The sequence below is a fragment of the Fukomys damarensis genome, unplaced genomic scaffold (assembly GCF_012274545.1).
Source record: "Fukomys damarensis isolate Sample0158 unplaced genomic scaffold, DMR_v1.0_HiC HiC_scaffold_36, whole genome shotgun sequence".
In the NCBI taxonomy this organism is placed as follows: Eukaryota; Metazoa; Chordata; class Mammalia; order Rodentia; family Bathyergidae; genus Fukomys; species Fukomys damarensis.
This window is the reverse complement of record NW_022900948.1, coordinates 349,476-375,746: the sequence shown is the minus strand read 5'-3', so window position 1 is coordinate 375,746 and position 26,271 is coordinate 349,476.

The following is a 26,271-nucleotide window of genomic DNA, read 5'->3' as shown; positions in this document are numbered from 1 at the left end:
TATAAATTGAATTTTGGGAAACTTTAACGGTGCTGCCAACTTTGGAAAAAGTCATCCCAATTTACTGTGTTGACTTGGCATTGTATAGATTCTCTATATGTATAAATCTTTAAATGGCCCCAAAAGACAGTGACTATTATAGAGTAAGGAGCAAGAGTCAACATTTAAACAGATAAAACTAACTCTCTTGGCTGCCCCCTGTAACAGGGATCCTAAATGTGACCCAGCCTTTTGCTTTATGCATGACTGAAAAAAAATCATACTGCTTTAGGGGTGCTCCCTCAAGGAATAAGCCCATAAAATTAGCCAGTGACATATTTATCTTAGAGTTCAGATCCAGCTGTGAAGAGATAGCTTATTGTTTATAAGGCCTGCCAGCTGCAGTAATGCTAATTAAGGAAGTTGACCAGGTAACATTAAAAAAAGTAAATTGTTCAGTTTCCCCATGTCTTTTAGAACTATTAAATAACAAGACATTGATGGCTCTCAAAAAATAGAGTCACATAATACCAGGCCCTCATCTGTGAGAATCCCTGCCTATATTTTGATCCAGTTAAAACCTTAAACCCTGCTACTTTTTGCCCTCTGAACCTGGCCCGCTGATCACAACTACCTTGGGATCACTGATGAATTTTTCTCCAGTCATCCAGATCTGCAGAAAGACCTGCTGCTTGAGGCTGATTTTGTCCTGTTCAAGGATGGGAACAGCTTCATGGAAAATGGGGTATGCTATGCTGGCTATGCAGAGATGACTCATGATGAAGTGGTCCAAGCAGGATCCCTCCCCACTGGATTGGTCAGCTCAATGAACAGAACTGTGGGCAATCATACAGGCTCTCTGATGGGCAAAAGAAAAGAGGGTAAATGTTGATATAGATTCCTGTTTGCCACTTGGTATATCTATGGCACAGTCTATAAAAATGTCTTCTCACAGCAGAGGAAAAACTTATTAAAAATAAAAAAGGATATAATATAGTTGTTTGAGGCAATGTGGAAATCTGACAAAGCAATAATTCATTACTCTGAAAACCAAGAAAGAGAAGATGCAATAGCAAATGGCAATGCTGAAATAGACATATAAGCCAAAAGGGCCACTAAACAGAAATTTCAGATGATTATACCCACCCCCTGTAAAGGTTATAAATATGTGTTAGTATGGGTTTCTACTTTTCTGTATGGCCTGAGGCCCTCCCTATAAAAACAAAGAGGGCTTCAGAGATATGCAAGATTTTATTTAAAAAATTCCAAGGTTTGGTCTGCCTCTCTCCATAAGCAGTGACAATGGACCAGCATTTGTAACAAAAATTGTACAAGATCTAGCTAAACTGTTATACTTCTTATTTATCTGAGAGTTCTGGTAAGGTTAAAAAAATGATAAATCATATTGTTAAGGTAAATATCAATAACACTGTGTTACAAGTTGATTGGCTCCCTTTGGCCTCTAAAATAAGAGATACCCCAGTCATACTGGGTTCTCCCCATATGAGGTCTTATTTGAAAGGCCACCCTGTATATTGAGACTTTATAAAATTATCTCAACTGGGCTTATCCAGTATGGAATCACAGCTGTTAAAATTGGGAAAATATTTCAAAATATTCAAGGGTAAATTAAAATAAAGAAGACCTTACTGTGATATCAAAATTTAGAAAAGGATCCCTTTCTGACCTATATAGAAAGGGCCATATGAGTCACTTATGGTAACTCCCACAGCTGTCAAGGTAGCTGAAGCTCAGCTACCACCACTCTAAAGTAAAACAGAATTCCACAGATTCTGATTCCAGGAGACAATGCACTCAAAGCCCTGCTCTCACCACAGTGGAAGCTGGTGAGTCCATGCATGGCTGAAAAATGAGGACTACAATTGAGATGGACTCTTATATTGCGTCAAAATGTTATGAACTAGTATGCTTTTAAATTAAGAGTTTATAAGTCTGTACAAAAATTCATAATGAACAGACAGATTAAGACTGAACCCAAGGCCCAGCAGAATTGGAATTGGCATCATAGCCACAGGACTAAGCCATGGGGACCCAAGAAATAATCTCCTTGCTCTAGGTTCCACGTTGCCCCTACTCAGCAGGAAGTAGTCTAATGAGGAAGATGACCCCATTCCCATGATTGGGTCCTTTAAGCCTCTTGAGAAGTGGGGAATGTAGAGACCAAACTGACTCCGTTTTGAAAAAATGACTCAGTTTTTTGGTCAGGGGACCACCCAGTTACTGGAAAAGCCTCAGAGTGCCCTTTTGGCCCACTTCTCAGAAAAACCCGTGCCAGTTCTCGTAATCTATAACCAGGTGTCCTTCTCTGTTAATCATTCAAGAACTTGTGGTTGGGTCAGGGAGGAACATCTGACTCTGGCCAATAAAATAGAAACACATCTGCCTTTGCCCAAGGTTAACCAGTCCATCACACTCTTGGAGCCTCTTTGGGCTATAGGACCCAGGATCATGGAGGCCTTTTTGGGCTATAGGACCCAGCATCATGGAGGCCTTTTTGGCTGTATATGCTCCATGGAATATAAGTGAGACTTTGAGTCTTACACCCATAGAAGGTAATGGAAGTGGATGACATAGGTGTAGTTTATTGCTGCAAGCAGCTAGCGATTCCAGTTTGTGGGTATCAACTCCAGAGAGAAGGAACTGTGGCTGTATTCACTGGAATGGCTGCCTATTGGCATTACAGAATCTTAGATTGCACCTCATAGAGGCTACTATTGTGAATGGCAGTGTGGCTTAGAAAGTGCCATGAAGATCTTTTGCAACAGTTGGCTTGGAAAGCTTTATGTTAGGAGATAACTGAATTACCAGAATGGTTCTTCTGTTTAAACTGTTTGTACATTAAGATTTAATTGGTGCACTGAGCCCCATAGAAGTGAAAGAAAGTGGATGACTGAGGTGAAGCACATAATTGCAAGCAGCTAGAGCTCACAGTATGTGGTTATAATTCCAGAGAGGGAAGGCACTATGGCTGTACTCACTGGAGTGTCTTACAATCTGCATTACAGGTTTACAGAGTGCAATGCTATGAGGATTCTGTTGTGAATAGCACTTTGGCCTAGAAAGTCCCATGCAGTTTTCTTGCAAAAAATGGCATGAAGCTTTCTAAATATTTCATTAATAAAAACTCTATGTTAGAAGCCTCACTGAATTGTCAGAATGGTTCTGCTGTTTGAACTGAGATTTACGTACTAAGATATTCATTGGTGTATTGAGCTCCATTGAAGTAAATGACAGTTGATGGCCTGAGGTCCAATTTGCAACTGCAAGCAGCTAGAGCTCTCACTGAGTGGAGAACTTCAGAGAAGGAAGGTAGTCAGACTTAATTCTCTGGTCTGTCTGCCTATCTGCATTACAGATTTGCTGAGTGCACATCTGTGAGTCATCTATTATGAATGGGAGTTTGGCCTAGAAAGTGCCATACAACTCTGTTGAAAAAAGGGGTTGGACACTGTGGAAATGAGTATGGAGATACCTCAAATAACTAGGATTAGAGTTCCCATTTGACCCAGCTGTTCCTCTGCTCAGTATCCTACCAAAAGAATTATACCACAGTAATATATGTGCACCCATGTTCGTAGAAGTACAGATTGTAATAGATAAAACATGGAAACAGACCAATTGTCCATCAACTGGAAACTGGACAAATACAATGTTTTTTTTTTTAAATAAATGGAGTACTACTAAGCTCTAATGTGAGAAATTGGAGGAATTTACAGATAAATGGATACACATTGAGATGATTTTATTCAATGAAATAGGGCACACATGTTCAAATATCAAATAGTTTTTCTGGTGTGAGAAACTGAAAGTATAATAGATCATGTGAAATATTCCTAAATATTTAAGAGAAGGAGAACTGGGAAGGGTAGGAAAAAGTAAAGAGGGGAATGGAATTAATATGAGAAAATGAAAAAGTGGAAACAAAGTCTTTGTAAATGGGGGGGATGTATAAAGGAGGGCAGGAGAGTGGGGAAAGATAAGAGTCAAGCTATATTATGTGAAGGTGAAACTCTCCAGTGATGAATGTCATTTATGTATTTTTATACATAAAATGTACCAATAAAATTAATTTTAAAAAAGGGCTGGAGAGTTATAAAAGTTTTACTAATAAAAACTCTGTCAGAAGCCTAACAGAATTTCCAGAATGGTTCTTCTGTTTGGACTAAGTTTTACACACTAAGATGTTTTAGCTGTATTAGGCCCCATAGAAGTAAATGGAAGTGTAAGACCTGAATGAGCTAAAGTGACTCCATGGTAATAAGCCAGAGACTGTGCTTCTTCATATGCTAATTGCTCACTTGGTTAACAGCCTGCCCAGGGGCAAATGATATGACAAAAGGTGACCATAAAACATTTCCTGCATAAGATAAGCAATGTGTTTGGAATCTTGTCTCTGGTAGTTCAGTGAATGCCCTGACTTTATGTTTAGAAAAACCCTATAAAAAGGACCTCAGCCCCTGAGCAGTTTCCTCCCTGAGCTACTCGACTCTGGGAGTACCATCTGGCCAGACTAATAAAGGTCTGTTTACCATCTAGCCTGGTGTGTTCCTTCCTGGGTGACTCTTGTTCCTCTGTCCAGCTCCCGGGGCCTCACTGAGCTATAGGTCCCAGCTTCATAGAGGCCCTTTTTGGCTGTTCATGGCTTTTGGAAGTAAGGCCCTGGGTCTTGCTTCCAGAGCCATCGTTGGGCTATAGGACTTAGCATTGTTGAGGCCTTTCCTCTGTTCGTGCTTCGTGGAGTGGAAGTGAGACTTTAGGTCTTACAGAAGTATATGACATAGGTGCAGTTTGTAACTGCAAGCACCCAGAGCTCCCACTATGTGAATATAAATTCCAGAGAAGTCAGGAAGTCTGGCTGTACTGATAGGAGTGTCTCCATATCACCATTACACTTTTGTAGAGTGTAGATCTATGAGGCTTCAGTTGTGAATTACAGTTTGGTCTAGAAAGTGCCATGTAGCTCTCTTGCCTAGAAAGGATCTAGGAGTTCTAAATGTTTCCCTGACAATAACTCTATGTTGGAAACTTAACTGACTTACAAGAAAGGTTCTGCTGTTTGAACTGAAGTTTGCACTCTAAGATTTTCATTGCTGTATGTGAGCCATAGAAATGAATGGAAGTAGATGATCTGAAGTAAAGTTGCTTGTAACTGCAAGAAACTAGAACACCTAGTATATGGCATTCAACTATATATGGGGAATTAAGTGAGCCTGTACTCACTGGAGTATCTGCCTATCAGCATTACAAATTTGTAGAATGCACCACTATGAAGCTTCTACTGTGAATGGCAGTTAGGTCTAGAGTGTGCCATGTAGCACTATTGCAAAGAAAGGTCTTAGAGAGTTCTAAAAATGTTTTCCTAGTAACAGCTCTCTTTTAGAATCCAAAATGATTTTCAGAAGGGTTCTGCTATTTGAACTGAAGTTTGTACTCTAACATCTTCGTTGCTGTACTGTGCAATGTATAAGTAAATGGAAGTGGATGACTTGAAATCCTGTTGTTTCTAACTGCAAACCTGTAGAACTCTCAGGGTATGGCATTCAAAACCACAGTGGGATTGAAGCCAGCCATTACTCACTGGAGTGTTTGCCTATCTGCATTACAGATTTGTGGATTGCACAACTATGAGACCTTTACTATGAGTTGCAGTTTGGCCTAGAAAGTGATATGCAGCTCTGTTGTAAAGAAAGGCTTCAAGAGTTCTAAATGCTTGCCTCACAAGAACTATATATTAGAAGGCAGACTGCCACTTCAGAATGGTTTTTGTGTTTGAACTGAAGTTTGCCCTCTAAGATCTTCATTTGGTCCATTTAAGTGAATGGAAATGGATGACTTAAGACACAGTTCCTTATAATATTCTAGCAACAGCTAGAATTCCCAGTGTATGTTAATTAAATGTGTATTTGTAATAAAGTCAAATAAGTATTTGCAATAAAGTCAATTAAGTCAATTAAATACTCTAAGATTTTTCTCTGGTGTATTCTTTCTCATAGGAGAAAGAAGTAGAGGACCCGAGGTGCAGTTGTTTGTAACTGCAAGCAGCTAGAATTGGTAGTGTAAGACCTGAATTACAAGCCCATGCTAAATGACAAAGGGCCTAGGAGACAGTGCTCTAACCCCCTCCCATTGTAGCCATAGCCCCAACCTTTGTTCAAACCCTGGCTTAGGACTGTAAGACGATCTTGTACTGTTTGAGGTCCAAATCCTGATTAACATGTGAGTTAGTGGTTCTAGACTATGAGATACATAGAGACCCCAAGTTAATTGTCAAATTGTTTGCTCATCTGGAATGTCTTGATGACTTTTGAAACATCCTATAGGTATCTGTTAATCATCAGTTTGTGACTGCCGAGTACGTGACTGCTGACCACCAGCTCAAATCAGCAGTCCATTGTTCCCTGCCTGCAAGCTTAGAATGTTAACCCCCCTTTTTACCTCCTTATAAAAAGGACCTCTGCCCCTGAGCTGGTGCCTCTCTGAGCCAGCTACTTGGTTCTGAGAGTGCCGTCTGGCCACACTAACAAAGGTCTGTTTACCATCTAGCCTGGTGTGTTCCTTCCTGGGTGACTCTCATTCCTCTCTCGAGCTCCTGGAGCCTTGCTGGGTTTTAGGACCCAACATCGTGGAGGCCTTTTCTGCTGTTCATGCTCCATGGAGTGGAAGTGAGACTTTGAGTCTTACACTAGTGTTTGGCAATCAACTTAATGGAACAACTGAATTCAAACAGTTCTAACTGAAGTATCTACATATTCATTACGTATTTGCTTAGTGCACCTCTATGAGGGTTCTATTGTGAATAGCAGTTTGGCCAAGAAAGTGCCATGCATCTCTGGTGCAAAGAAGGGGCCTAGAGAATTCTAAACATTTCCCTAAAAACAACTCTATATTAGTAGCCAAAGTGATTTTCCAGAATGTTCTGGCTCTTCGAACTGAACTTTATAATCTAAGATTTTCTGTTTTGTATTCTGCACATAGAAGTCAATGGAAATGGATGCCCTGAGGTGCACATATTCGGAACTGTAAGCAGCTAGAACTTCCATTGTTTGGCAATCAACTATATGGAAGAAGTGAAGTTAAATAGTACTCACTGGACTGTCTGCCTATCTGGAATGTAGATTTGTAGAGAGCATATTTATGAAGTTTCTATTGTGAACCTCTCTTTGGCTTATAAAGTGCCATGCTGTTCCACTGCAAAGAAAGGCTTGGACAGTTCTAAATGTTTCCCTAAGAACAATATTCAGATAAAACCCAAACTGACTTTCCAGTATGGTTCTTCTGTTAGAGCTGAAGTTTGCACTCTAAGATTCTCTGTGTTGTATTCTGCCCTGCAGAAGTCAGTATTAACACCTGTGGTTCAGCTGTTTGGAACAGCAAGGAGTTAGAACATCAGTGTTTGGAAATCAAGTCCACAGAAGGAATAAAGTCAAACAGTAATCACTGCAGTGTCTATCTGTCTATGTTTCATATTTGTAGCATATACTTCTATGTGGCTTCTACTATGAATGGCAGTTTGGCCTAGAAAGTGCCATGCAGCTCTGTTGCAAAGGAAGGGATTGGAGAGTTCTGAATATTTCCCAAGGACAACTCTATGTTAGAAGCCAAATTGTCTTTCCAGAATGATTTTGCTTTTTGAAATGAAGTTTACAATCTAAGATTTTCTGTGGCTTATTCTGCCCCCATATAAGTCATTGGTAGTAGGTAACCTGAGATGCTACTGGTTGGAACTCCAACGAATTAGAACTGTCAGTGTCTGGCAATCAACTCCATGGAAGGAATAAAGTCAAACAGTGCTCAATGGAGTGTTCACCTGATTGCATTGCAGATTTGTAGAGTGAACCTCTGTGAGGCTTCTATTGCAAATGACAGTTTGGCCTTGAATGTGCCATGCTGCTCTGACTCAAAGAAACAGCTTGGAGAGTTCTAAATGCTTTCCAAAGAATAACTTTATATAAGAGCAAAAATGACTTTCCACAATTGCTGTTATTTGAACTGAACTTTGCATTCTAAGATAATCTGTGGTTTATTATCTGCATAGATGTAAATGGTACTGGATGACTTGAAGGGTAGCTGTTTGGAATTTTAAGCAGTTATACCTGCCAGTGTTTGGCAATCAACTATATGGAAGGAATAAAGTCATACAATGATCACTGGAGTATCCACCAGTGTGCATAGCAGCTTTGTACAGTACACTTCCATGTGACTTCTGTTGTAAATGTTAGTTTGGCCTAGAAAATACCATGATGTCTGTCTCAAAGAAAGGGCAAAGTTCTCAATGTCTCCCAAAGAACAACTTTATATTAGAACAAGAATGACTTTCCAGAATGGTTTTGATGTTTGAACTGAAGCTTGCACTCTAAGATTATCTGTGGTGTACTCTGCCCCATAGCAGTCAATGGTAGCTGATGACCTAAAGTGGTGCTGTTTGGAATAGAAAGAAGTTAGAACAGCCAGTGCTTGGCAATCAACTTCATGGAAAGAATGAAGTCAAATGGCACTCAATGGAGTGTCTGTATGTCTGCCTTACATATTTGTAGAGTGCAGTTCTTAGAGGCTTGTATTAGAATGTGGTTTGGCTTAGAAAGTGCCATACACCTCTGTTACACAGAAAAGGCTGGAGAGTTGTCAATGTTTTGCTAACAACTCTGTGTTAGAAAGACAAATCAACTTTAAAGAATGGTTCTGCTCTTTGAACTGAAGTTTGCACTCTAAGATTGTCTATGTTGTATTTGGCCCCATAGAAGCCAATGGTACTGGATGACCTGATGTCCAGCAGTTTCAAAAGCAAGAAGGTACAACTGACAGTTTTTGGCAATCAACTCCACAGAATGAATAAAATCAAACCGTAATCACTGAAATGTTTTTATGTCTGCCTTATATATTTATAAAGTGCACCTCTAAGAGGTGTGTTGCTTGTATTGTGAATGTAGTTTGGCTTAGAAAGTACCATGCACCTCTTTTACAAAGAAAAGGCTTGGAGAGTAATAAATGTTTCCCTAACAACAACTTTGTGTTAGAAAACAAACCAGCTTTTCAGAGTAGTTCTTCTGTTTGAATTGAAATTTTCACTTTATGATACTCTCTGGTGTATTCTGTTCTATAAAAGTCAATGGTAATGGATGTCCTGAGATGCAGCTATTTGAAACTGCAAGCCAGTAGAACTGGCACTGATTAATAATCAACTCCATGGAAGAAATTATGTCAAACAAGAGTCCCCAGAGTGTCTTCCTGCTAGAATTACAGATTTGTAGAGTGCACCTCTATGAAGCTTCTATTCAGAATGGCAGCTTGGCCTAAAAAGTACCACACAGCTCTGTTACAAAAGTCTGGGAGAGTTCTAAATGTTTCCCTAATAACAACTCTGTTAAAAGTCTAAAAGATTTTCCAGAATTGTTCTACTTTTTGAGCTAAAGTATGCAGTCTAAAATCCTCATTGGTCTATTATGGCCCAGAGGCAAGTGGAAGACAAAAAGTGCATTTGTTTTAAAATGGAAGCAGGTAGCAGTTTCAGTGTATGGGAAGGATCTTCACAAGAGAATGCCTTCTGCATGTACCCATTGTAGTGTCTGCTTATTTATATAAAATATTTGAAAAGGGCACTTCCCCAAGGAGTTCAACAATACAGTGAAATTTTTTAAAAAGGGCCAAGAGTTTGGCTCAGTGGTTCTGCCACCTGGTTCACAAGCACAAGGGCATGAGTTCAATTCCCAGCATCAAAAAATAAAATAAAATAATAAATAAATAAATAAGTTCAACATCTCAGGCCAACAGAGAAATACATCTTGAAACTATACTTCGATTCCATTATACTCCATAAAGAATGGCTACCATCCAGAAATTGAGTAATAAAAAATGATGGCAGGGAAAAGCAGGGGAAAGAGAGGAACCTTTCTTTAAGGTTCCTGGGAATACTACCTGGTAAAAAAATTTAAAATACCAATTCCACACCATCCAGGATTTGAAATTTAATGCATCTTCCTGAAAAAGTTAAGGATATTATAATAAAGTGACACATGTCTACCACATTTATAGCAGTAGAAATCAAAATAGCTAAATTTTGGATGGGACTTACATGCCCATCAGGAGATGAATGAATAAAGAAAATGTGGTAAATATACCAACGGAATGCAATTCTGGTATAAATTAGGATATATTGGGGTGATATTATGAAAATGGATGAGCCAGAAGATTATATCAAATGAAATATATACCAAAAAATTGAAATACTATATTTTCCCCTTTTTGTTGTTGCTGTTTTTTGTACTGGGAATGGAACGTGGGACCCTGCACTTACAAAACAGGTAGTGGCACCACTGAGCCAAATCCAAAGCCCCAGTATTTTCTCTCATATGAGAAACACTGTGCATGAATTAAGTAAAGAAAAATATGAATATATGTAATAGTAAACAGAGAGATGAGTGTTTTGCCAATGAGAGCAAGATAAACATAAGGATGGAAAGAAGAGAAAAGAAGAGAAACATGGACTCAAAATAATTAAGTGATTTGTGTACTTTTACCAACTTCCAATGATCGATGTTAGCATTAAGTATTGAAAATATACACTTATGTTTTATTTTATTAAAGTAGTAATAATTCCTGCTCCACAAAATTTTTATTTCCACTCATATAGTCACAAATGACATTTTCACTATTTCATGAGTGCATGGTAGTATGTTGTGTATTCCTACAGTTGTATTTTTATGTGTTCATGAGTTGATGGGTGGTTAGGTTGACTCTATATCTAGGCTATGTGAACAATGCTGTGGCAAACGCATGAGTTCATATACTTCATAGATATCCTGGGTCAGGCCTTTGCACCTGCACCCAGAAGATACATTAGTGAATGACACAGTATTTCCCTATGAAGGATTAAGTAGAACTTGAACATTATTCACCATGAAGGAGAGCAGTCTAGACTACAGGAAGGCTTTTTCTGATGCTCCAGAATGCACAGAGTGGAGATTCAGGAAGGGTTTCAGCAAGTTGAAGTAGTTTGAGTCATTTGGCTTCTCAAGACAAGCTGAGCTGGTGGGTGGATCCACGGGTCCCTCAGTGCTCTGTGCAATGCTCATTCTCATTAGAGTCCTTAAGAGCACTGGCTTCTGTACCTCAGCCCTGGCCTAGGGGATGGGCTCATATATTTCACTGTTTATTTCTTCATAAAATGCAACTTCAGAAGTGCTGACACTTCGCAGTGCTGGCAGCAGTTCTTGAGCTGATTTTCCAATGTCAGTGAAACGAAGCATATTCCATGTACTTAGGACTCTACACAGTGTGCAATGAAGCCCCAAGATAAAGCCTATTCTTTTTATCTCTCCTTACTGGTGTCAGTGATGAACATACATAGGGTGGGCACAGGATTAGACACGTAATTGGAGTGGACAGTGCTTGCTTCTGCAGCACATATACTAAACTTGGAGTGGAGATATGAAAGACAAATTCCTCATGCATCATCTAAAACACTAGTCATCAGCTGAATATCAAGCCTCTGTAATAATCAGTGGTGTTGATTTCATATGACCCCCAAGTCATATACATGGGAGGGTGACTGTTTCTAGAAACAGCTGACTAGAAGTAGTCTTTGCTTCAGTGGTGGATAATTTCAGTGAGGGTGCAACTCAGTGGATGAAGTCCTAGCATTGACAGATAAATGATTTCACACAGGGAGACAAAGACAGAGAAGAACAAGCAATTTCTCCCTTACTGGATTAGGCTGTGATGTGCATTGCTTCTGGATCCCACTCAAAATCAATGCAACCTAAAGTGTAAATAAGATCCAAACTGTATAACTGACAATGTGAAATAGGCAGAAAAGGGCTAAAGGTGTAGGGGAAGTGGGAAGGGTAGGGGAAAGGAAATGAGGCAAAAATATGAGAAGAGGGAAAAATGGAAACAAAGTCTTTGTAAATAGGGGAAGGAGAAGGGGGTGAAGGGAAGGTATGCTGAAAAAAGGAGAACCAAGATCTGTCATGTAAGGGTACAAGATCCCAATGATAAATGTAACTGTAAGAATAAAATAAAATAAATGCAACCTATTTCTGAATCTTGAGTGTATTGCTTGCAATTTAATATGCAATGTATAATTCAAGTCTGTGGTGTTGGAGAAATCATAATTCATTTTGAACTTTCTGCTTTCTGGAGAACTAAAAAGTTACTTCTATCAGTAATTGTGGCTCTTCTCATGGATTACTATATGTCATTCCTCTACCCAAATGAGTTACCCCACATGATCAGTGTGTAGAGTCCACTGGTCCTCTTTGAAGGACATGAACACATTGATTTCATTAGCCTGCTTTGAAAAAATGTGCATTGGGAATTAGAAAGCTGCACAGGAGACTTTGGATTCTGAAGATCTTGGAAGACAGTGTCCTGAGTCATTTTACTGTATCATATTGGATGCATTGAAAATCTTTTTAAATCTAAAAAAATTCATGAAAATATCCTCCCTCACTTAAATTTATACACAATTTTTCTAAGCATAAGCCAGTCACAGGGAGGTACTTGGTAGTGCTGAGTTCTAAAAACAAACACAAAGGTAAGCAGGCACTAGACAGGAAATCCATGGGAGTTGGAAAATGTCTTCAAGAAGAAAATGTATAAACATGCAAAGAGATAGCAATGCTCCTAGTGGGACAGAATCTCAAAAGAAAATGGCCATCAGATTAAGGCTGTACATGAGGACACAGCACCAAGAATCCCCCAGCACGTGCCTTCTGTAAGGCCACATCAGATTGAGGGTTAATGATTGCAAGAAGGAAGACAAAGGGAGACTGAGGTGGGTGCTGAGAAGGAATCCATGGATGGGAAGGGTTCTGAGGTTCTGTCTTCTTATGGATGTCCCTCAAATCTATGGCATTAATAAATACACCTGTGAACAGTGATCCAGCACCTGAGCCTTGAGACTACCTAAAGCAGCCTGAAGAATTTTCCAGCACTGTATTTAACAAGCTCAGCAGGGAGGCATCTACATGTTAAATCGGTACTGACTTGTTCAGTTTCCTTTGGGTCTATCCAGGAGTCAGGGTAAGATATCAATCAAGACCCCTGCCACTATCTGCCATCCTGGAAGCTGAGAATATGTGTCCAGATGAGCAAGCTAGAGGATTATAATGCACATCAATGTGAGAGATACCTCTTCTTAATGAGAGAACATTGATCATCCAGGACACAAAGAGAGGGAACATGTGAGACCTAGAACATTCAGATATGGTCAAGTATTAATAACTGTGTCTCACTTGTTCCTGAGTTTAGACACTGTGTCCAGTAATTGAGGCTTCTGTCTCAGTCCCAGTGCTGAGGAGGGTGGGAAGTCTGTTTTCTTCGCTGGCCTTGTTGGAGATTCCTGGCTCTTCTCTTCTGATTCCTCTTTTCACAGATTCAGTGAAACAACACCCTCCAGATGCTCAAGATCAGTGCATCTACTGGAAACCTCCTTCTTTGCCCAGAGACTAAGACTCTCTAATGTTCACGATCTGGGGCCAAAATTGAAAGTTTACTTATTTGGTGTGAGACTGATACAAATGAAAAAATGTGAAACAGAGTGCAAGTAAAATTCCAACACCTGATGTTGAAAAGTTTAGTATATGTTTAAAAATTCATTGTTATAAGTTTAATACATTTTGATGCAAAAAATGAAGAAAGTAAGAGAAAGAGCCAAAATGTGTCATAATTCTACCTCCTGAAATTGCCTACCTCAAATTTACCACAAGCCCAGATGTCTGTGTCTAATAATCTCTGTCTCTAATATGTCAGTTATACCACATAAGTAGAGAGCTTTCAGTGGAATCGGACCAATGAAAGAAACTCAGTGTTTCTTGGCTTCTGTGGTATCTGCCTCACCATGTGTCAGCTGCCAGATCATTCCTGAGTTACTCTATTCTCACCTCTCAGAATTTTCTCTATCTTAAAATTGGTCCTCATATTTTTGTAGACTATAACTTTGTCGAAGTCTTTGAGGAAGGGTGGTGAGTTGCTCATCTTGTTTATGAAATTTCCAGGACACCTGAAGATAAAGGTGTTAGACAGCAATAGCTTTCAGATTTTAGACTGTTCTACTTTCAGAATCTTGAGCAAAGAATACTGCTGAATCATGCTAAATGTTGAGTTTCACTAGAAAGTGTGCATCAGTATAGTTGATCCTGCAAGGCTTGGCTGCTTTCCTCTGTTTGAAAATAAAAGAAATTTTCATCCAAGAATCTTGCATCTGAGGCAATAAAGGGAAATCTGAGAGCATGGAAAGAATCTATAAGACCTCAAATTAGAAGACACAGGATTTGGGGCAAAATTTAAAAATTTTGCTCTGAGTGAAAAGCCCCAGGACACCACATTGAAGAATGCCTCTCTAGTAAATGGTTCCTGTGATTACTGACACGGTGCTCTAGCCTCCAGGAACTCAGTGGTCCCTTCAGCAATACTCTACTGGTGCTAGAGCCTGGAGCAAACCTTTTTATCACTCACATGTGTTGGTTACACAGGCTTTCATAATGGAAGAGATACTAAGTAATGGGCATTTACCTTCAGATTTCACAATTAGAACTATACAGCCTGGCAGTGTGTTTCTGAGAGGACAGTGCATGAAGGCTGGCATGGAAAGCAGGTAGATGAGCTCCGTGAAGACTAATTAATAGAGAGAATACCGAACAGTGGCACATGTGAGCGAAGCTGCAAGGATTGACAAAGCAGCCAAAGACAAAGCTCTTTATGAAAATCAACTGCCAGCAATGCACTGGGGATGAGACTGCTCAAGGAATTTAGAGCTTATATGTAAACATCTCTTGCCTTGGTCCTGGGCCTGCAGCATAGAATTTACGGTTGCCCTGCTGGGCTTGATGCTGGCTTTGGTCTCATTCCTTTCTCTTGCCCTCTTCCTGAGTGTTAGAATGGTAGCATTTGCACTGTACTATGTATGTGAGCAATATGTAACATGATATTTAATTTCACAGGTACTTAGAGATAAGACTTTGCATTAAAGCCTTTTTTAAAGTTTATTTTCTCTTAGTACATGTTTAGTATCCGTAATTTACAATCATTTAGGAAAAACAGTAGTACATCTTTCTCTTATTTTATCACCTTTCCCTCACCTCTCAACTCTATCCCACCTCCTCTCATTCCCCTCATCCCATTTTCATTGTCGTTGATACTATCAATCTGAAATCTAAGGAAAGAATGTTAGAAATGCTAAAATTGTAAGCATTTTGGCTACTTTTAGAGGTAGACTAAATGGAATCAGCATATAGTCATGGGCATGAGACTTTAGGTGCCAAGTGGTAGAAGTTCATGCTTTATGACACCATTCCCACTCAGCCTCAGGCACTCAAATTTGGAGCAAGTGGAATGTGGTTGGATCATGACTGCATTAAGTGACTCAATCTTAGGGGGCGGAGTCTGGTCCAGACTGGGTCACTGTGGATGTCACCTGGTGATACAGAAGGATATGTCTTCCTTCCAGCTCCTTCCTTCATTGCTATCTGCTTCTAGGCCACCTTGTCCTCCCCAGACTTCTTCATCATCAGCTTCTACTTGCTGCACTGCCAAACATGGGAGGACTGAAGCCTCTACAAACTGTGATTCCCACAAACCTCTCTTTCTTTAGGGTTTAGGTGTTGGGTGTTGAGTCATAGCAACAAAGAAAGTCATTGAAATTACTATAATATGCCTTTCCTTTCTGTTCATATGTCCAATTGATTTGGTTCCGAAGTGCCTTCAAGTGTATCTTCTCTTGCTCTGAGTATTTGTCATTTTTTTTTTTTTATACCGGTTCAAAAATTATGTCCAATTGATTTGGTTCCGAAGTGCCTTCAAGTGTATCTTCTCTTGCTCTGAGTATTTGTCATTTTTTTTTTTTTATACCGGTGATCAAACTTGAGACATTATGCTTGCAAGGCAAGCAGCAGAACCACTGAGCTATATCCCTGGCCCTTATTTGTCATTTTTAATGATGCCAAAACTTCTGTTTCCCTTTCTGATTTCTGTTTTCTGTGTCACACAAATTTTCTGAAACAGTTTTAAAAATTGTCTACACTCATTTATTTCCTGAACATTCACTTTAATGACAAAGACCACAGTTATAGAAGCTGTGGAAATCTTCACACACATTCTGCCTGGCCAATCATTTATTCAGGGATAGTAGTGGTCTGATTCTCTAAGGAGACAAGCAGAGGAAATGATCTCTACATTCACAGAAACGTGTGGGATGCTATCACAGATCCTTATGTGTTGTGTGCAGTTTAAGTCAACACTCAGAATCCATTCACGCTGCATTCTGATTTCTTACACATTACAGAAAGCCCTCCTTGGCAGCCTCCTGGCCCTGGCCACCTTTATCACTGTATGCAGAGCACACTGCCTTAGCCTCCCTCAGGTCCAAGGAGAAGGAGATGCTCCGGCTGGGAAGTCTTCAGTTTAATATTGATTACACTCCTGTTGCCTGGTACACAGCACCTGCTGTCAGGTGAAGCCTTAGAGTCTATATATGAATTGAACTAGGAAAGGAACTGATGTGAAGCCAAATGGGTGTCTTTTGTGTGGCCTGCATAAAAGGTTGTAGTTCTCATTTCTGACTGTCTGAGAATTGCCTGGAGAACTTTTGAAATGTACCAAATTGAGCATTGTCCCAGAAAACGTGAAATACAATCTCTTTCAGAGCTGAGATGGTAGGATTCTTAATGTATCCCACACAAAACCAAGTTCAAGAACTATTGTTTAGTTCAAAGATACATTCAGACTTTGATATCCCTGCCAAACCTGAGTAATCTTGTTCATCTGTAGGTGCTGCTTAGGGAACCTGAAGGCAAGTGTTAGAATTACTTGTCAAGGTTGGCTCAGGCAAGGGTGAATGTGGGAGTGGCAAGCCCATGGAGCCCCAGGATTCTCATAAATGGTTCAGACCAGTGTGTGTGTGGGGAACAACGGCCTCATTTAATGTGTGTTCTGAAATAATGGAAGTATGGTATCACACAGAGAGACCATGATTTCTAATTTTGTGACTGGGAATTGCACAAATTTTATTTGTTTCTGTACATGGCTCTGGAATTTTGTGTGTATGTGTGTGCTCCTGGAAATTGAATTCCTGGGTTTACACAGAGAGAATGAAATCTTCCAGTGACTTGCAACTTTCAGTACACACTTCTGTGTCCCTAAATTGTTCACTCCTCAGATGCATGCAGATCTGAGAATCAAAGTCAATGAAAGCAAATTATGAAGTACAGATGTCAAGAATTCCTATAATCCTGCTCCATTATTAGCAAATTCTGTCAAAATCAGATTTGCTTATTCTGGAAATGTTTCTTTTAAAGTAAAATATATTTTGAAGTGAACTGTATTAACTTTGAAAAAAATTAGTAGCTTTGTGGACATGCCAGGCCTGTATTTAACACATCCCCAAATAAAGAAGTACTGTCATATATGACTTCTAACTAGACTATCATGGGAGTCATTATGTGGCCTCAAATCCACAAAGAAATGTTTCAGTGTATGATGTTCAGTCTCCACTGATTATGCTGTCTTGATTTTTTTCTAGAATGCATGTTTTCTTTATGGACTGAAACACCCGAAGACCTCAACATGGGACCTGGGGCCTTGTATAAATTGTACTTGGAATGAAAATGGAGCTACATGCTGCAATTCATAAGTACCATTTCAGTAATGGTCAGAAGACCTGACTATTTCTAAAGTACAGATCTTACTTCATTTGAAATATCATTATTGGCATATTGTAATAGTCATTCTTTTGTGGAGCATTTCAAATTCACAGTAAAACTGAGAAGAGCTTGAAGTTAAACATCTGCCCTTTAGCAATATGCACAGAATCCCAGATGCTCAACACCAAAGCAATGTTTCCCCATCTTAGCCATCATACCAAGTAGTCATAGACTCCACAGTCTACATAAGGGTTCCCCTTGGATGTGCTGGAGGATTTGGGGAGTCAGTCCTATATCTTGTGCTGATCAAGTGCATTTTTCATTAAGTTTATTTATAAATGTTAGGTATAAAATAAATTTACATTCATCATTGGGATCTTGTACCTTTACATGCTATATCTTGGTTCTTTGCTTCCCCATTTCCCTGCCTTTCCTTCAACTCCTCCACACATCCTTATTTACCAGGACTTTGTTTCCTTTCCATTTTTTTCTTTTTCCCATAGTTTTTCCTTTCCATTCTTTCCTTTCCCCTGTACTTCCCACTTCCTATGCCCCTTTAGACCTTTGCTTCATATGTTACATTATCAGTGATACATTTTTGAACATAGCATATTACTAGATGCTCTTTACTGTGAGGCAACATCCCTACTAGTCATCTTTATAATAATTTTAACTTGCACAAGTGGAGCGCAACAAATTTCCTTCTTTCCTTCCCTTTTTCAGGGCCCCAGATCTTGATAGCCATTGTCCTCTTGATTTGTGACACTGCTTTGTGAGAGTCATGTCCTTGCTTTAGGAAGCATTTGAGCTGTGGTGATAACTTTAGTGATTTTATGCTGTCCTTAGAGGTTGTGCGTGCTGCAGTGTCTGTGAGAATGTTCTTCCACTTGTAAGACTTTAAAACTGCACTGTTAGAACAGAATATGTTATGATTTTTTATTCACTTGGATAAGCAATTGGCTTACTTCCACCTCAGCATTAAATTTCTCCGTCTTCTCATTATATGTATTCTGAAATAAACTTCTATCTTAATATTCTGAGGACAAATGATCCTGATACTCAATTGTCAAAATCTATTGTAGATTTCAAATTGATCACTGTATCCTTGAAGTTGGAAGTTGGAAATAGCACAAGTGTGAAAAACCCATAGGGCTGGTGAGGGAAGTGTCAGGAGTGATCATTTCTGTGTTTTGTCCTTTAAATACTGTGCTTATTCCATACTGCCATTGAAGTTGGGAGAGCCAAGGTTTCTGTAGTTATTTCCTGATACATTTCTATGGATGTCAAAATTCAGCCCAGGGGAGTAGAGCACGGACACCTGCCAGCTGCATTCAAACGAAGCAACCCACTCCCACCACATATTACTCTGATTTTTTTTTTCTGTTAGGAAGACCTGGCTTACAGTCCTTTCTAAGAATGCGAGTACTTTTTGATTGGTTTGTTTGTTTTCTTTTTGGGGGAGATTAACACAGGACTTATACAATACAGGCAGTTGTACCACATCCATCTAGATACCTGCCTAAAGGATCATGTTTACTGACAGAGCAATTCTGCAAAGTAGCATTTCCAAACATTGCCTTTCAGGCCAAATGGAACCAAGGGCCTCAGAGCATCTCATGCCAAGCCTATGAGTACAGAAGCAAGAAGGTGACTAAGTAGGAATCCATAAGTCCTATAGGATTTGAAATGTGTGGAAACTTCTGACAGTGGTCATTGAGAAAACTGGTGGTTAGTGTGCAGCACAGGAAGAAAAGAGTCTGATGTCCAGGCTATAGGAGAGGCCTGCAGCAACTGCCCCTCACTGTGGTGTAACAGCATCATCTTAAATTTCAGGTCTTGAAATTTGACATTGCCTACATAGCAAGTTGCACTTGACTGTGCAGTGTGCTAATGTCCCATCTTTGATCTGGACTACTAAACCATTCCTCCCTCATGAGTGAGCATTTCTGCCTACTTGATAAATATCCACCAGTGCTTCAGTGCTGCATCATGCCAGCAGAGCCTTAGGAACTTTCGGTTTTATTTCAAGGAGTGAAAGAGAGAACAGTGAGTGTTGAACCTGACCATGAACTGGGACGAGTGTGAATGCTGGAGTCTCACTGACCTGAGTCTGAATCTCTTTACCCTCTTGTAGTAGCTGTGTGTTCCATGCAAATTTTCTCACTCACCCAAACTCATATTCCTCTCTGTCACCTGAGAATTATCAGGTGGAATTGAGAAAGGTATGACTTTTTCAGAGTCTTCCTTCACCTAGGAGGGATGCAACAGTCCTTCTGCTCCTGTTCTTTATTCCAAAGCCTAGCACAGGGATAGGGTCAGTCAGGTTTCCAGGTGTGTTTTCTTGTGTAGTGCCAGGATGTTCTTCCCTCACAGCATGGTAACATATCAAGGGTCCTGGGTTATACTGTCTTCTTGTAAGAACCAGCTTCTCCTTCACTTGAATTTTGCTATCTCCTACTTCTTCTATTGTCATAGGATCTTTCCTTTATTTTGATTATATCAAAACTCTGAACTTTTTAAAGTTTTCATAAGCAGTGATTGAACCCATGATCACCTGTGTAAGATACTGATCATATACTCAGATGGTCACTGTCTGAAGGCCCAGGAAGAGGAACACTGGGGATAGGAAGGAGGTGTCTTTTCTTCTCCTCTGCCTGGGTCCTGCCCCACAAAATCTGAGCTTCCAGCCTACAGTGAGGGCAGCAGAGAACAAAGATAATCCAGTGTTCAAAACAGGATGTCTGCAATGCCTCCTGAATGTTTCTCAGATGTTTCCCCTCCTGTGTTAGGCCTGGTTGGAATGAATGCTGTATCCAGAACTGTGTCAAGAACTTTGTCCTGCACATAAATAGTGGCTTTATGCATATTCACTATCTTCCAAACCCATGTCAAGTATCAGATTCATAATCACTGATTCATTTTCTATTTTTTTCCAAGGCAAAACAAAATTATTTCTTGACACTGCTCATCTTGTTTTTATTCATCCTCCCATTTATGCCCAAATTTTTCATAATGTTTTCATGTTGATTTTGGAGTACTTCCCAAAGATCATAGCGTTCCCTCTACTCTTTCATATTTTTCCATTAGATGCCAATCAAGGAGTCCCCTCTTGCTGTGTGCTAGTATTTCTTTCCACAATACCACAGAAGAAGCAGTGAGCATTAGCACCACACACTTGGCTGGATGGTGCAGCTTTTGAATGCTTGAATTTTTCATAGAAAATAATACTCCTGAGGGTATAGAGGTTAGTTTGTGCCTTTCTTCTACTGCCTTAGCTTCTAACTTTGGTGGAATTGGTGGACCATATACAGCTATGGATTTAGCATTTGGGGAAGCATTGGTGGTTTATCTTCTGTGGCTGCATCATTTCTTCACACATGAATACAGCCTCAACAAATTAAAAAAAAATTTTTTTTGGAACCGGTGATTGAACTCGGGTTCTTGCGCTTGCAAGGCAGGCCACCGAACCACTGAGCCAAATCCTCAGCCCTAAATTTTTAAATTATTTGCAAAGACATTCTTATGTGTGATAAAAACCATATTAATTATATAAATAGTAGCAAATATAACAAAAAAACTCTTGCTTTACACCTTCACTGTCTATGGGTAATTATCATTAATATTTGATTATTTTTACCTTAACATTATGTTGTGTCCTAAATATCAAACTTTATATCATTATTTTGCAGGGAATTTCACTGATAAATATCCCAGTGTCATTTCACTTCAAACTTACAAATCTCTTCAGAAAATTTTGTACTACAACACAACCAGTCTTTCATATTTACTAAAGTAAGCCTCTGCAGCCCAAGAATGATTCTAGTTTGCTTCCAAACATTGGACAAAGTTATCACAGGGCTCCAGTGCCTGATCCTCTGCATCGTGGCTAAGCCCTGGTGTCCATGAGCAGACTGCTGGGCTCCTCCTTAGTGGAAAATCAAGGGCTGCAAGAACCAGTGTGCAAGGGCCACAGAGTGAGCACTGACGAGCCACACTGCTGGAGAAGGCTGAGAACAGGTTCAAATATCTCTCCATTAAGTAGAAGTAAAGCATCACCTTCTGGCAGGAAACAAAGTCACAAAGGGCCCTGTTTCTTATTGCTTTTCTCTTCATAGGGAATTTTAATTCCTTGTCCACAAGATGTTTAAGGTGCCAAAGAACATTAAGTTCAGGCTCCCATGTGTTGGGTATATTTCTTTCCAAAATTTGACCCCATTTCACCATCTTTCCATCTCTTATGAATCTGAAGTGGGTGCTCTAGGCTTCTTCTGGTGGAGTGAGCTACTGTAAGAGCTTACCATGAAGGGAGGGGCAGCACTTTTTATCTCCTTGCACCTGTGGCAGTGCTGACCACTTCCCGAGCAGAGAGACTGGGAAGAGATGGGCGGCACAGGACCTCATAACCTCAGAGCTTAGCTCACCTGCTTTGGTCCTTTCGCAGTGCCCCCTCGCTCATCTGCATGCAGAAAGGAGTGTGGAATCCATGTGAGGGCTGATCCTGTGTGTCCATATCCCAGATAATTCCTATTGGCTGGTGACCCATCCTGAGGCCCTAGCCCAAGATGTGCCACAGGTTAGTGAGGGGCAACCAGGGCAGCAGAAATGTGAGCTGCTTTCTGGACAGAGCTGTCTGGGCAGTGTGATCATATTTTTGTGGGCATGTCTTTTCTAACATATGTTGTAATTCTCCTCCACGGAGTTGAAATGCCCATGTATTATGACAAATTAAACTACCGAGTTATGTTTGATGCAACTACCTGCACCTTCATTATTAGTGAGCACAGAAGACCATGGAAGCTCTACCCTGTCTATGACCAATTGCTTGATCTTCTGAAGGATCCAAATTATCAAAATCATACCTTGTCCTCAATTGAAGAGTAAAACCTGTGATTCTACAAATACTACCAAACAGTAAAAGCTTTCTCCATAAAATTTTTGAAATCCTTTTTTCATATTTATTATGCAATTCTTGTGCACATATAATATTCATAGTAAAGCAGACAGACACAAATGATTTTAATGAAAGTTTTCATGTCTTTCTTAAACTGCATTTTTTCATAATGTATCCTCCCCACCCCTCAAGAAACAAGGCTAACTTTGCATTGTCATAGTTATTTACTCAGCCTTTAAAGGTAATTCCACTAACATTTACTGAACATAAGCTGCCTCACCATAGTACTCTCCAGGTGTGCAGTGCAGTGGTATTAATTATATTCTCACTGTTGTGCTGCTGTCAACATTATCCACCTACTGAACTTTCACCAAAGACCCTGAAGTTCTGGGCCTGTCTGACACTCATTGTGATGGCTGATCCACTTCCCCCTTCATCAACACAATTCCTCTTGCTCTATCTATTAATTTGGTTCCTAAGTTAATGGGTTCTGATGCTGGCCAATGTGAGGAATGATTGCTCTTATGGTCTAGCACAATGGAAAAATTATGGTGGACAAAAGCAAATTAAAGATTGAGCTTCAGCCAGAGGCCTGCCATACTATCTGTAAGGCCGCACAGATCTGGGGAACAGCTGTGTGGACCAGAGTGTCCTAGCTGCAAGTGTATCAAATCTAAGGCCCTGCCCCAATCCCAGAGGCTTGGGCTCACCTGCCCAAGCCACAGGCCATCCCAGAAAAAAAAGCTGCACAAGTGCACAAGCTACACCCAGATGCCTGCCATACCATTGGCCCCAGCCAAGGGCCAACCTGGAAGAGAACTACACAGATGCACAAGCAACAGCCAGAGGCTTGCCCCAGTACCATTGATAAGTGTGAGGAGATCCTAGCCAGAAGCCTATGCAGACAACTGGAACTGGGGTTCACATCCTCCAGTAAAAGGCCCTCTCAAACAATAGCTACATAGGTGCTCCACTGAGAGATACACCTAGATGCCATCCCACGTGTGCATAGACCCAAACCAGAAGCCCACCCAGACAACAAGTTAACTCAGGAATCCAGAAAGCCACCATTTTGACCCCAGGAATTGGTGCACTGCTGAGCAGCAGAGTAAAGGCTGCTTGGTGGCTTCCTGGAAATTGAAGCCCACTGGGTGAGCAAAAAGTCAACACAACAAAGGCAGAGCAGGCTGCATCTGTGTAAATGAGAAGACACATAAATAAATCTTAAAACCAGACTTCCAGACACCTAAGGCAAGGCCAAGGGCAATGAGTTGGAGGAATCTGATACTCAACCACCTAGACCTCCTGAACTGGCAATAAAAGAGGACCTGGGAAAAATGAAATCAGAAATAATTTCTCAGATAACCGTAGAGATTGTACCAATAGTACAATTCATGATTAATACATCTGGAGTGGACACAGATTTTTTAAAAATAGGAGCTGAGGAACAATGTGGAATTCCAATATAGGACACAAATGGAATCCATAAAACAGATACAAACAAATTTCCAGGGCATTAAAAGCTCCAATGAAAGTTTATGCAGCAGGATGAGCCAATGCAAGGACAGAATTTCAGATACAGAAGATAGGATTGCAATTTGTGACCAAGAATAGAAAAATTTCATAAAAATAGTAAGGGACCTTGAGAAATCAATCCAGCAGCTGCTAGGTGATGCAAAGAAGAATAGCATAAGACTGATCAGAGTCAATGAAGAGCAGGAAAGACTGCAGATGACATAAAGAAAAACTGTTCACAGAAGTAATGGCAGAAAACTTCCAGAAAAGGAGAAAAGAGCTTGACATACAGACAAGTGAGGTATATAGCACTCCAATTACCTGTGATTAAAAAACAATCTACACACAGGCATATAATAGTTAAGATTCCAGAAACCCAACAGAAGAACAAAATTTTACACGTAGTTAGAGAAAAGAAACAAATCATATACAAAGGGAAGCCCATCAGATTCACAGCAGACTTCTCCACACAAACCCACAGTGCAAGAAGATCATGGAGTGATGTATTTCAAGCCCTAAAGAAAACAACCTCCAAACCGGATTAATGTATCCTGCAAAAATTATCTTTCAAAATTTATGGAGAAATAAGAACTTTCATGGCTAAGAGCACCTCAGGAACTTCATGTATACCAAACCACCATTCTAAAAATTTTAAACAATAACGTAGAAAAAGACATTGAGGATCACAACCCCAGGAAGGCCAGCAGAATGAATCCATCAGGCATGACAAGAAATTATATGCAAATGGAGAGAATCCAACATAAAAGAAAAGTCATGAAAAGGATAAACCAATGAATATCAGATGTAACCATCAATGTTAATGGTCTCAATTCACCAGTCAAAAGAAATAGACTGAAAGAATGGGTCAAGAAGCAAGATCCAACAGTATGCTGCATACAAGAAACACCTAATTCAAAAAGATATTCATAGACTGAAAGTTGAAGAGTGGAAGCAATACTCTATGCAACAGAGAACATCCCCCCCAAAAAAAGCAGGAGTAGCTATCCTCTTTGCAGATCAAGTAGATATCAAACCAACACTGATGAAGAGAGACAAAGAAGGACACTACATCATTGTAAAGGGAACAATTCAAGAGGAAGAGACAAGAATCTTTAATATATATGCACCAAACACTAGTGTGTCCAACTATATAAAACATAATAACAGACATGAAAATCATGTAAGCACTGATACAAAGTAATGGGAGACCTCAGTACCCCACTGTCACAAAAATACCAACCAAACAAAAAATGAACAATGAAATAGTATATCTCAAGCAAATTATTGAACAAATGAATCTCACAGATATTTACAGTTCTTTTCCACCCCACAAAATCATCATACTCTTTCTTGTCAGCTGTACATGGGTCATTTTCCAAAATAGATCACATGCTCACTAATAGAACATTTTTGAGTATGTACAGAGGAATTGAATTTATCCCCTGTATATTATCACACAATACTGAGATGAAACTGGAGATCAATAGCACAAGTAACTGCAAGAGGACTCGGGATTTAGCTCAGTAATTCTGCCACCTGCCTTGCAGTTGCAAGATCTTAAATTCAATCCCTGGTACAAAAAAAAGAGAGAAAGAGAGAGAGAAAGAAACAGTAAGAATTTCATAAACACATGGAAATTGAACAACACACTTCTGAATAACTAGTGGGTCACAGAGGAAATTAAAGAAGTTAATTCAGACAGTTAGCACAATTAAATGACAATGACAATAAAATATATCAGAATCTATGGGACACAAAGAAAGCAGTTTTATGAGGGAAATTCCTAGCAATGAATACTCATATTAGGGAAACAGACCAAGAATGACTGCATGTCCTCATCCTGAACCTCAAGCTTCTAGAAAAAGAAGAGCAGGACAAACACAAAGCTCATACAAGGGAGGAAATTATAAAGATCAGGGCAGAAATCAATGCAATGAAAACTAAGAAAACAATGCAAAAGATCAATGAAGCCAAGAGTTGATTCTCTGAAGGAAAAAATCAAATTGACAAACCCTTTGACAACCTTATCAAAAAAAAGGAAAGAAAAGGCCTAAATCTATGCAATTGGGAATGAAAAGGGTTAAATTACAACAGATCCAGCAGAAATCCAGAGGGCCAATACCTCCTTTTGGAAGCTATATGCCCATTAGATGAAAAAGCAGAATAAATGTATAGATTTTTAGATATGTATGAATTACCAATGTTGAATGAAGATGACCAAAGAATTCT